General features: G+C 38.7%; 1 long non-coding RNA gene across 2 annotated transcripts in view; it reads right to left on the bottom strand.

Moving 5' to 3' along the window:
• Positions 1 to 1,443: 1,443 nt before the first annotated feature.
• The window catches only part of LOC144287902 (uncharacterized), a 106,812-nt gene continuing 94,756 nt past the window's right edge, over positions 1,444 to 13,499 (bottom strand). Inside the window, exons 3-6 of one of the 2 annotated variants that reach the window (XR_013355725.1) lie at positions 9,859 to 9,942; positions 3,608 to 3,774; positions 2,976 to 3,039; positions 1,473 to 2,297 (exon numbers count right to left, since the gene is read on the bottom strand). This is a non-coding gene — a long non-coding RNA (uncharacterized LOC144287902). Of the gene's footprint in view, positions 3,040 to 3,607; positions 3,775 to 9,858; positions 9,943 to 13,499 lie in introns of both variants that reach the window. The other variant, XR_013355724.1, reaches the window with a different exon arrangement.

Genomic DNA, 13,499 nt, shown 5'->3' with positions numbered 1-13,499 from the left:
TACTCAGAGACAAATAAAGGAAAACAGAACCAGTTGGTACCTGAGAAAGTGTGGGCTGCTTACAGATGTGCAAAAAAATTCACGCATAAAATAAATTGTTAATAAATGTAATTATTCCACTGCTTTTCCTTGTAAGTCCTTTCCTTAGGGAACTATGAAAAAGCCAGATGCTGATCTGGGAAATGTCCCAGAAATATTCTTTTGAAAAATATTAACACTCCACTATAAAAGGTCTTGTCTAGAATTATATTGAAACTCAGCTCCTAATGACTATCAATGTTTAGAAGTAGTAACATATTGGAGTAAATTGATTGTAGGGTGAGCATTTTACAATGGATTAGGAATAATGTGAGCTTTAGAGTTATCTTTTAATATTATCCCATTTCTAATGGCATAGATAGATCTCTTCTGGTGATTAGTGGTATAAATGCCTTCTGAGACCTCCTTCTCACTAGTTAAACATAACAGAGTGCTAATTGCATAGTTCTTGGCATTGAATGGCATTGTGCTACACTGCTTCTACTGGGGCAGCTGGTGTGGTTGGGAGTGAATGTCACCATTGCTGAACCCCTCAGATCCCCTGTGAATTGTCAACACCATCTTCTCTATCTGCTGGGGATTAGTGGAATTTGTAAATTTGATTTAAATTAAAGGGTGGAAAAAAAGAGGATATAATTTCTCCTCTCTTGCTAAATGGAGAAGGATTTTTGTGAGCACACTGCTACAATGGTGAATGTGGGTCAGAGGTAACCCTGAAACAAGCCTGCCATTTTATGGTAACTCAGAACTCAGTGGTTTTTTTTATGGCAATTATAATATCAGGTTTAGTACTCTGACATAGTAAGAACTCATGTATGTTTTTTGTGGATTAGGCTATTTTGAATTTTGAAAGAAGACCACGAGCTTACAAAATGGAATAAAATGGTAACATCAAACATGAGTGCCAGTGGTGCTTTTGGAGTGGAACTTTTAAGCTAACACGACTTAAGACTTTTGGTGACAGTGGATCTATGCACATTGAGACCAGATCTGTAGTGTTCACTATAGAAATTTACAGTGTGTCTTAACTTTACACTAAAGGATAAAAATATAAAGAGTAGGCACGATGATATGTCTATAATATGGGGCATGATGATATGTCTAACTTTTTTTCCCGTTATGCAAGAGAAACATTATGGCAAAGACCTTATGAAAACACTGAGAAAATTAGAGTAATGTTCACATAAAGTAAACCACCTGGTCCTTATTAAGAACTATCCACCCAGTAAATTATCTTTGGTTCTCTGTATTATAGTTGGTTAATGAAACAAAAGAGTTAATTAAATACATTTATAAAAGTAGCATTTGGATGATGAAAAAAGTTAAATGTTCACATGTAATGAGTGATCTGAATCTTAAGAACACAGAGGATACTTTCACCATGTGGTGATTTAAACTATATCTGAATCCAGAACCCTGCTTAAAAGTATGCAGTGATAAAAAAAAAAAAAAGTATGCAGTGAGTACTTTTAGTGATGGATGTCAATCCTGCTTAGTTAAGTAGTCTATAACAACAGAAAATAATTGCGTATACTCAAAAGAGGTTCAAGCTTAGAGGGAGAGATTTTTAAACTACTGTACAACTACTCATACTTAGCAAGTAGGAAGGGGTTTAACATCAGGTGAATAAGCACTAGACGCTTCAGTGACCTCATGCAAATTGCTTGATGGATAAACTGGAGCTAAGGGAGGGGATACAGAAATTATGCTTCCTCTGAATTATCAGCCCAAATTGCAAAATATTTGTATACTGTAGAGATGTTGGGCTAAGATTCCCAGAGTCTGCCCTTTCTGTGTTTCTATAGAACTTGCCATTGTAGACTTTGCCACAGAGAAATATTCTCAACCTGCTCACAGATCTTTATTCCCTAATGAACCAGCACATGGTTCAAAGAAGGGTTTTTCTTGAATTTAATTGTATTCTCTACACTGGGCTCAGTGATTGATGTTTACAACATACACAATAGATGGCAGAAGGCCCAAATCCCTTCAAGCACTAAGATCTGTAATTCTAATGGAGAACTGATTTTGAACAATTCTGAAATACTTCAATAAATTATATGATTTGCAAAATTCTAATTTGAGATCAATCTTTCTGAGAAAATTCATAGGTCTCTAATGTGGATGAACCGAAGTATCTTTACTATCTGAAGTAGGAAGTACATTTAAATGCTGGTCCACGGATCGCACAGGTGGTGGAAGATTAAGATTATCATGTCATTAGGAGGGCCTGAGTGGGAAGAGCCACTTCCAGGAGCCTGGCAGAGTGCATGATAACATCAACTGTTAGTTTATCTTAGGCAGATTATGTTTGAGATTTTGGCGTTACATCTAGGAAACAATTGAGAGCAGTCGGATTTATGGTACTTGATATTGGAGGGAAGGGGAGATACATTTAGCAATGTAAATAGAAGATCTATCCATGCATGTGTGTTACTTAAGGGCAGAAGAGACTAGAATCACCCCCAAAAAAGAATGTTTAAAAAAGTGAAAAGAAGGAAAAAACTATAAAATAAGCAAAATTTCCCTTGCTGTTGAGAAATACTATGCGTATGAAATGGAGGGAAGGGAGATGGAGAATGAGGTGCACACCACAGAGGTGGAAAGGTGTTTGCTACTGAGGGATGATGATGATGGTGGTGGTGATGGTGAAGGAGACACTTGACTGTAGAAGAGACATCGTTTGACAAAAACTGTTCTGGCATGCCACTCCCATGAACTCACTGCATCTCAGAGCAAATACAAGCAAACATCTGTAAAAACTCATATTTTACAGATGAGGGAACTGTGGCTTGCTCAGAGTAACACCAATCAATAGTGGAGGATGCAGGATACAAATTCCAGCAGCCTGACTAGAACCTAGAGAAAGAGAACTTGGGATAGAACTGCAGGGAAATTGGCTCTTTCCAGGATACAAGAGGTCACCAAATGCTCACATCAGGGCTTGTCCTGGTATATCTTCTCTACATTCCTTCCAGCAGTCTCATCAGACATAGTGGGCTGGCCCAAGGGGAGACAAGAGAACAAGAGTAGTAACTTCTCTCAGCACACACTGAGTGGGGTACATGGTGACTTAGGGAATCAGTCTCCCACCCAGAAACGATGGGGTGTTCTGTCCTGGGCCCAGCATGTTATTTATTCAGAACTTGGAAACGACTATAATTTTCTACCCAGAATTACTAAGTTTACTAAAAAACTGACCATTTGTTTTCCTTCCCTAAACTGAACACTGAAAATATATTTAAAAACTGTTTCATTAGCAAAAGAAAAATGAGAAGAAGAGAAAAAGGAGAGCTAGATCCCCTTTTGCCTCTCTCCCTACCTTTGGCTAATAAGAGAACAGACTACATACATGCTAAATGTATTGCTACACTGAATCTTCCAGGCAAATGAGTAGGTGAGCACCAAAATGGACCTATGTACAAGAGCCACATGTTAATGCTGAGTGTAACCCAATGAAACCCTCATGGGAAAGCTATAAAGGACAAAGGCTGATCACTACTTGTGAAATTGAAGCTCACTATGTAGATTGTCTACTCTGAGGGGTAAAGTGCTACATTTAAATTACCTTTATATTCATGACAGGGATCCCTGAGTGGCGCAGTGATTTGGCGCCTGCCTTTGGCCCAGGGCGCGATCCTGGAGACCCGGGATCGAATCCCACGTCGGGCTCCCGGTGCATGGAGCCTGCTTCTGCCTCTGCCTGTGTCTCTGCCTCTCTCTCTCTCTGTGTGACTATCATAAATAAATAAAAATTAAAAAAATAAAAAAATAATAAATTACCTTTATATTCATGACATCTACTAGCCTACCACAATTCTTTAAAAAAAAAAAAAGGAAACTGTCCCCCAAAACCCCAAAGCTTGCAAAAGAAGCTTGTTTTCCAGTGGGATCCTCTGTAATGCCAAAATTCTTCAGAGTACCCTCAATGCAGCTGAGGAGAGAGATCGAAGGATGCCCTGCAGGCCTTGCTTAGCCTCTGGCTTCAAACCCAGAAGCTCCACTTTTCTATCTTACCAGTTTAACTTAAATGACTAAAAATAATGATTATTGTCTTAGTTTGGGCTGTTAGAGTACTATAAACTGGTGGCTCATAAAGAACAGAGATTTATTTCTCACAGTTCAGAAAGCTGGAAGTCTGAGATCAGGGTCCCACCATGTTTGTTCTGATGAAAGTCCTTTTCTGAGATACCCACTGCCGAAGTCTCATTGTTCATGTATGGAGGAAGGGGCCAGGGAGCTCTGTGGGGTCCTTTAATAAGGGTACTTAACCCATTCATTAAGAGTCTACCCTTATGACCTAATTACCTCCCAAAGGCCCCACCTCCTAATACCATCACATTGAGGGTTAGGATTTTAATATTTGAATTTGGGAGAAATATAAACATCCAGTCCATTGCAATCATGATGATGATAATGGCAATGATGATGATGATAATTAAAATCCAGTGCCTTCAAGCATCATATACATCATATATCTTTGAAGACGCTTTTATCATCTATTTTCATTACCTTGTAGAAGTAGTTGACAGAAATATTTACTAATCAGTGCTGTTCAATCAGATCATCTGAAGGTTGATGACAAATATCAGCTTAGACCACTTAGATTTGATTCAGATCTTTAGAAATAACTGAAGGTAATATTTTTACCTGGGACTTTCAAAAGACAACTGAAGGAATTATGGAGAAAAAATAAAATATTTCATAGTATGAACTTCAAAATTTACTTGCAGTTATTTTTTTTATTTAAATTTGATTTAATTAACATATACCGTGTTATTAGTTTCAGAGGTAGAATTTAGTGATTCCTCAGTTGCATATAACACCCAGTGCTCATTACATCAAGTGCCCTCCTTAATGCCCATCACCCAATTACCCCATCCCCCTACCCACTTCCCCTTCAGCAACCCTGTTTGTTTCCTGTAGTTAAGATTCTCTTATAGTTTGCCTCCCTCTCTGCTTTTTTTTTTTAAGATTTTATTTATTTATTCATGAGAGACACATACAGAGAGAGAGAGAGAGAGAGAGAGAGAGGCAGAGACACAGGCAGAGGGAGAAGCAGGCTCCATGCAGGGAGCCTGACATGGGACTGGATCCAGAGTCTCCAGGATCACGCCCTGGACTGAAGATGGCGCTAAACCACTGAGCCACCAGGGCTGCCACCCTCTCTGTTTTCATCTTATTTTATTTTTCCTTCCTTTCCCCTTTGTTCATCTGTTTGTTTTTTAAATTCCACATATGAGTGAAATCATGGTATTTGTCTTTCTCTGAATGACTTATTTTGCTTAGCATAATACATTCTAGTTCCATCCACATTGTTGCAAATGGCAAGATTTCAGTTATTTTTTTTAAAGATTTTATTTACTTATTTATTAACAACACATGCACACACACACAGAGGCAGAGACATAGGCAGAGGGAGAAGCAGGCTCCTCACAAAGAGCCCATTACGGGACTTGATCCAGGACCCTGGGATCATGCCCTGAGCCAAAGGCAGATGCTCAACTGCTGAGCCACTCAGGTGTCCCAAGATTTCAGTTATTTTAAGTGTATTAGAATAAAAACAAGAAAAAAAAAAACTATAACAAAAGGAAGGGCATGGTATAAGGCACCTGCCTTTAAAGATACCCAAATCCTATTTCTTGTTCAACTATTTAACAGATGAACCATGGGTCAGTTTAATAACCTCCATTTCTTTCTCTTTAAAAATGTTGATAAAGGGTGCCTGAGTGGCTCAGTCAGTTACATGTCTGACTCTCAGGTTCTGCCGAGGTCATGATCTCTGAGTTGTGGGACTGAGCTCCCCATTAGGCTCCAAGTTCAGTGCAGTCTACTTACTTGTCCCTTTCCCTGTGCTCTCTCTTTCTAAAATAAATAAATAAAATCGTTAAAAAAATAAAATGGTGACAATATTTATTTTCTGAAGTTGTGGGGATTAAATGAGGTATGCAGTTATCTCACATGATAGGCCTTCTCATTAGCTGTCATCACTTCCCACCTGTGGGCAGAGGTAGATAGGGTCATGTTCCTGTTCTGTTATGGCTTCTTTGTTGTGGTTCAGTGTCTATGATCTGCATCGGTCACTTCAACATGCTGGCTGCTACCTAAGTTGTACCAGTTCATGGCAATAATGTTAATATGCCAACATCAGGAAGCTTTCCTACTGGACAAATTTTGTCTGCAATTGGGCAACATGCTGGTTTCAAAATTCAGTTTTTCTACCTTGCTCTTTTTGTCCCTAGTTCCCATTACACATATCCCAGTTTTCCTTCATACGCATGAGTATTTTATGCAACTCTTTCCAAGACTAATGGACGTCATGCTCTCACCACTTTTGTTCAACATATTACTGGAAGTCCTAGCCACAGCAATCAGACAACGAAAAGAAATTTAAAAACTCCAAGTTGCTAAGGAAGAAATAAAACTTTCACTATTTGCAGATGACATCATGCTATATACAAAAAACACTAAAGACTCCACCAAAACTACAAGAACTAATAAATGAATTCAGTAATGTTGCACAATACAAAATTATTATACAGAAATCTGTTGCATTTCTATACATTAAGTGAAGTAACGGAGAGAGAAATTAAGAAAACCATCCCACTTACAATTGCATCAAAACTAATAAAATATCTAGAAATAGACTTAACCAAGGAGGTGAAAGACCTACACTCTGAAAACTGTAAAACACTGATGAAAGCAATTGAAGACAACACAAATAAATGGAAATATCTTCCATGTTCATGGACTGGAAGAACAAACATTGTTAAAATGTCCATCCTACCCAAAGCAATCTATAGATGTAATATACTTTTATCAAAACACCAACAGCATTTTTCACAAAGCTAGAAAAAATAATCCTAAAATATGTATGAAACCACAAAAGACCCCGTATAGCCAAAGCAATCTTGAAAAAGAAGAACAAAACTGGAGGTATCACAATTCCAGATTTTAAGATATACTACAAAGCTGTAGTAATCAAAACAGTATGGTATTATCAGAAAAACAGACACAGATCAATAGAACAGAATAGAGAGCCCAGAAATTAACCACAATAATATGGTCAATTAATCTTTGACAAAGGAGGTAAGATTATGCACAGGGAAAAAGACAGTCTGTTCAACAAATGGTGCTGAGAAAACGGGACAGTTACATGTGAAAGAATGAAACTGGACCACTTTCTTTCACGACATGCAAAAATGAACTAAAAAATTGAATAAAGACCTAAATGTGAGGCATGAAACCATAAAAATCTTAGAAGAGAGCACAGGCAGTAATTTCTTTGACATTTACTATAGGAACATTTTTCTAGATATGTCCCCCGAGGCAAGAGAAACAAAAGCAAAATTAAACTATTGGGACTACATCAAAATAAAAGGTTTCTGAGGAGCAAAGGAAATAACAAAATTAAAAGACAACCTAATGAATAGGATAAGATATTTGCAAATGAAATATCCAATATAGGATTAGTATCCAAAATATATAAAGAACTTATACAACTTAACACCAAAAGAATAATCCAAATTTAAAAATGGGCAGAAGACATGAATAGACATTTCTCCAAAGAAGATATACAGATGGCCAACAGATACATGAAAAGACGCTGAACATCACTCATTATCAGGGAAATGGAAATCAAAACCATAATGAGATATCACCTCACACCTGTCAGAATAGGTAAGATCAAAAACACAAGAAAGAAGAAGTGATGGCGAGGATGTGGAAAACAGGAACCCTGGTACACCGTTGGTTGTAATGCAAACCAGTACAGCTACTGGGGAAAACAGTATACATGTTCCCCCCAAAATTAAAAATAGAACTATCATATGTTCTATTAATTCCATTACTGGGTATTACCTTACCCAAAGAATACAAAAATATTAATTCAAAAGATACAAGAACCCCTAAATTTAGTGCAGTGTTATTTATAATAGCTAAATTATGGAAGTGGCCCAAGTATACTTTGATAGATAAGCAGATAAACAGAGGTGGCATATATATATATGTGTGTATATACTTGGGCAGTATATATATATATATATATATATATATATTACTTACCTATAAAAAAGAATGAAATTTTTCCATTTGCAACAACCTGGATAGGTCCAGAGGGTATAATGCTAAGTTAAATAAGCCAGTCAGAGAAAAACAAATACCATATGATTTCACTAATGTGTGGAATTTAAGAAACAAAACAAAGAAAAAAAAAAGAAACAACAAAAAACCAGACTCTAACTATAGAGAACAAACTGATAGATATCAGAGGGAAGGTGGCTGGGTAGATGGGTGAAATAGGTAAAGAGGATTAGAAATATACTTACCATGATGAGCACTGAGTAATGCATAGAATTGTTGAATCACTATATTGTATACCTGAAACTAATATAATGCCGTACGTTAACTATACTGGAATTAAAATTAAAAGAAAGAAAAAATTGCTTAGGCATTACTAACTTTCATACTAGAAGCCAAATTAGGGGGGATCCCTGGGTGGCTCAGCAGTTTGGTGCCTGCCTTTGGCCCAGGGTGCGATCCTGGAGGCCCGAGATTGAGTTCTGCGTAAGGCTCCCTGCATGGAGCCTGCTTCTCCCTCTGCCTGTGTCTGTGTCTCTGCCTCTCTCCCTCTCTCTCTCTCTCTCTCTCTCTAGGTCTATCATGAATAAATAAATAAAATCTTTAAAAAAAAAAAAGAAGGCAAATTAAGTCATATCCTACTAAGGTTATACTGCTATATGGAAAAGACTTTCTCTACAGAAATACAATAAAATAATCTCAATGAGGCTGAAATATATATTTATTGAGCACCCTCATACTCATAGTGTCTGCCACTAATAGACACTTTCAGATACATTTAATCTAATTTATTAATCTCATCATTTAATCTAATCTATTCTTATAAAAATTCTGTGGCAAAAGGTATTTAGAGGCTCCTAACTACAGATAGGGGAATGATAGCTCCACTATTTTTTAACTCTTTTAGGACCATTGAACCATTGAATAATGTCTGATTTTTTTGGCTGAGGTAAATGAAAATAGTCTTTGACAGTCAATACGTAGAAAACATATCATGGAGCGAGGACACAAATAATTATGAAATGATAATATGCATATTTTGTATCCCTGTATTGAGGGATATTTCATGCCTGTAACAAACATTCCTCTTGTGCAAAGAGCTTACTTTAAGGTCATGTGTGTGTAAGGGACTCACCAATCTTTACAACCATTTCAGACTGTGTACATTGTCTTCCACATATGTTGAAGACACAGCTTTAGCTGGGCAGGGGTATTCTAGCTCAGAAAGGACTGTGGCTTATTTTTATGAAAGACAGTAAAGTTGTTACCAGTTTTTTGCTCTTTTGAAATTTTCTTTCATATGCTCAATGGAGAAATATATTTAGAAATCAAGAGGAAAGCCTGGTAATTCATTCCATATTCACATAATTTGGTCAAATTGTCTCCTCAAAAATCAGCAACAAAAATGTTTTAATATCAGGTCTCTGCAATTTTTCACCTTTAAAGTCATTAGCGTGGTTCAAAGATTCCCAAGGTAAAGCTATCCAGGCAAAAAACACATTTTTTTTTTTCATTTGTTTTTCCTTGACTTTCCCCCCAAGTCCTTCCTACAGAATTCAAGCTCTCAATGAACAATTCTCCTTGTCAAAAACAGGCAGTCCTCCTCCCCACTTGCCTATCTTCATTTGGGGACCTCCAACAGCCTTATTGTTAAAGGCTATGTAATTTGGTCCTACTGGGCATTCTCTGCATGAGATTTAAGAGAAGCAGAAAGATCTAGCCTGTCATGAATCACCTTACCCTAAAATCCAGCCCAGAAGCCATATTCCCTTGCTCCAGGCAAAGTGGCCTTCCTCCATCAGTACAGTTCAGAGGGAGAAGCTCCTGAGAGTAAGGGAGACATAAAGATGGCAAATAAATCCTAGAAGCATAATTATTGAAAGGTTAAATGAAATTCTCTCTTCTTTTCATCCTTAATCCTATAAGAAGTTGCATTTGGACCTGAACAAGTGTTTCTACTCTTCCAAAACACAGCATGCTAAAGGAGCCTTTGTTTCATCCATGTCAACCTGTGCTTGGTGAGAAGGTTGCTTGTGTGACCACTCAAGCTCTATTTAAAAGAATCTTGAATAGCCAGAAACTCGGAAGTTCCTAGAGTAATTGGGGCTGCAAGAAACAGGATGATGAAAAAAAAATTGCCTTCAAAGTTCTCAGCTGCTTCTCGCAGAAGATGAATGTAGTTTTAAACTTGCCTCTTTCTTATTTCTTAGCTAGAATGGGCCAGCAAGGGACCTGGAGGTACTCTGGGGGACAAGAAGGCATCTGCTTACCCCCCACTTCTTGGGGGATTTAGCTTAAGATTCAGAAAGCATTTGTTTCTCTCACTTCAAATACTGTCTTTTTTTTTTTTTTTTAACTTTTAAAACAGTGATCTTGATTTGGCTTGTTTAAGAAGGTTCTTTTTCCATTTACTTTGCTACCTAAGAGATTGGAAGAGGCAGCTGTTTTGATGAAAATTAGAAGAAAACCTTTTCCCCAAATAGAAGAAGCCAAGAGGAAAAAATAGGACTTCTTGACATTCCATGCTGTAATTGTTACATGGTATAACCGGAAGAGGAAATGGCCCTATAAATACTTGTAGCTTATTCAAGCCCAGAATACATCACAAACCTGTACAAAAGAGGTAATAACATATTAGGAAACAGGCAACCAGTAAAATTTGCTCTGTTTATTGGGGTTTAAAGAAAGCAGGATTAGAAACAGGAGGGGATAGGAGTTTAGGCCTGAAGCAATAGTGTTTATATCAGTGACAAAAATCAAACTTTACCTTTGCACTGGGATTTGCACCTCACTAAATCCATATAAACCTTCTCTCAGGGGCCCCAGCCCAATGTGTATTTCACATCCACAGCTAGACTGATGGATGGCAGGCAAACAGGCAATATTTTGTGAATTTACTGTCTCTCACCAGGATGCTGGAAAGACTTGTTTTTTGGCTTCTTTTTCAAGAGAAGGATGATAATTCTTGGGGACCTGGAATGGAGACTTCAGGGCAGCCTGATAAACATTCTTCATTTCCTGATCTGGATCCAGAATATCTTCAGGTACGTTTAACTGTATACCTGGCACCTACTACATGCCTTATACATCTCACATCATTGAATCCTCTCCACAATCCTGAGGAATAGTTACAAATTTCTACAGATTTACAGATGAGAGAATTTACGGGCAGAGAAATTAATTTAGCCTACCCAGGGGCATTCAACTAGAATGCAAAGGACGGAAAGCAATCCCGAGTTGGCTTGATGCATGCTCTTCTTCCCACACTCTGAGTTTAAAGTCATCCACAAGATAGGATTTGAGGGTCTCCAAGAGGTTTTTCTCAGGAATACCTGCATCATGCTTGATTTTCAGTAGTGTACTCTGGTTTTACCTCCCTCTCAGCATTGTGATGAGCCCTGCTGTTTTCCCTTCCAGCTGGTGGTGATCTGGGCACGCTGTGCGTGACCAACTCCAGGGGGCACCGTCTGCACAGCCTGTAGCAGCCTTGTTGGTCACACTAAATCCTTCCTATGCTTCTCTTTTAAATGGCTCCAATTTGTCGCTGTTGTGATTTTCTCTTTCCTGTGTCAAATCTGAAGCTACTTTGGCACGTGACCTTGGCCTGCTTTTCAGCGTTATCAGTTTCTATTACTGTAGTTCAACTCCTGGAGGGGAGCTGTAACATAGATCAGTAGTTCTTGATACAAGAGGGTAAATGTGCCTATAGGACAATGTGGTGGGGAAGGAAGCTGTTTTTCGCAATGATTTCTTTTCCTTTTTTTCTTTTCTTTCTTTCTTCCCTTCTTTTCTTTTTTTCTTTTTTCCTTCTTTTCTTTCTTCGAGACTCTTTTCATAGTTCTTCCACTCCCCAGTGACACTGGAAACTTTTTGCCTACCCCTCTGCCCACCCACAGGCTTGTTTTGAGAATTAAACAAGATAACAGATGCGTAAAGATTCTGAATCAAAAAACCACTCAAAACTATCTTAAACATAGCCATTATATGCATCTTTCAGAAGCACAGTTCTGATCATGTCCATCTCTCTGCTTACGGACCTTTGAAGATTACCTATTACCTGCTAATACGTTTAATGCCCGAGCCTCAATTGGTAGCCTGCATCCTCCGGTCCCCTGATTTCTGATTGCTTCCTTTTATTCATCCACTGTTCCAGTCACTTATTCATCTGCTTATCCAGTCCAGGATAAGAGCATTCCTTTTCTTATCCTGAGTTTTTCTACTCCTGTGTTTTTGTTTATGCTGTTCTCTGACTTGAGAACAATACCATCCAAGAGCACTTTCTGCAATAACAAAAATGATATGTACTACCCAACATGGTAGCCACTAGCCCCCTGTGGCTGTTGAGTACTTATGTATATTGGCTAGGGTTACTGAAGAATTCATTTTTAAAAAAATTTAATTAATTTAAACCTAAATTTAAGTAGCTATATGTGACAAGTGGTTGTCATGCTGGACAGCTGGACCTAAATGTTCTCTATCGTTTCTCACCCAAATAATATTTGTTTATCAATATCTAGCTCATAAGCTGCTTCATCCTCAAAGCCTCCATTTGTACCCTTACCTGTCATCTTCCTTTTCTCCTTCAATCTAACTCCACCGAGGCCTGAGCTTGTCATTTGAATTCTGGATTTTTCTCTTATCTCATCTTCCCTACTATGTGGATAGGCTCCTCCTAGTAGGACCCAGTCTTGTTCAGCGTTGTTCCTAGAACACTGACTGCTATAGCCGACAAACATTTGCTGAGAGGCTGACACTGCCCACCTGGAATGAGAGTCACTCAGTCACTGCAGCGACCAGCCAGGTGGGAGGCCCACCCATCTTCGCTGAGTGCCACGCTGCCTATCAGGCCTATCAGGCTCTGTGCTCAGCACAGGATCCATGTGAAGTCTCAGAGTTTGAATAATTAACCAAAGAATCGCTGAGACCACCTGATCCTTGGCCTATGAACGCATTCTTTTGTTTTTCTAATCCTATTTTTCAGTACTTAACAACAACAACAAAAAAAACCCCTCTGCTCACTGATCTCATTGTGACCAACATTCTGGAGTCCCAGCTCCCTGTTTGCTAGGCACAGGGCATGGTGTTGGCAGAGCTCCCAGAATTCAAGGGAGAGGGACCAGGGAGACAACTCCAGACATCACATGCAAAACAAAGGTGGCACATCCGCCTTGTCCCTGTGCCTCCTCAGACACAGAAAGCCCTCCCAGCCCTTTCCAGCAAGTCGGCCTCCCCAGGAGCTTCAGGGTGGAGCCCCCCAGGAGCCCGCAAAGGAGGGGAAGACGATGAACAGTCTGACGTGTAAATGTCCTGTCTTCCTGGCAGCAACGTCTGAAAGCATAGACCTTCCTCAGATGGGGCGCATTTGGCAAACGTTCAGGCGC

Source organism: Canis aureus, chromosome 17 (genome assembly GCF_053574225.1).
Source record: "Canis aureus isolate CA01 chromosome 17, VMU_Caureus_v.1.0, whole genome shotgun sequence".
Classification (NCBI taxonomy): domain Eukaryota; kingdom Metazoa; phylum Chordata; class Mammalia; order Carnivora; family Canidae; genus Canis; species Canis aureus.
The sequence above is the reverse complement of the archived record's forward strand: the minus strand, read 5'-3'. Positions and strand labels throughout refer to the sequence as shown.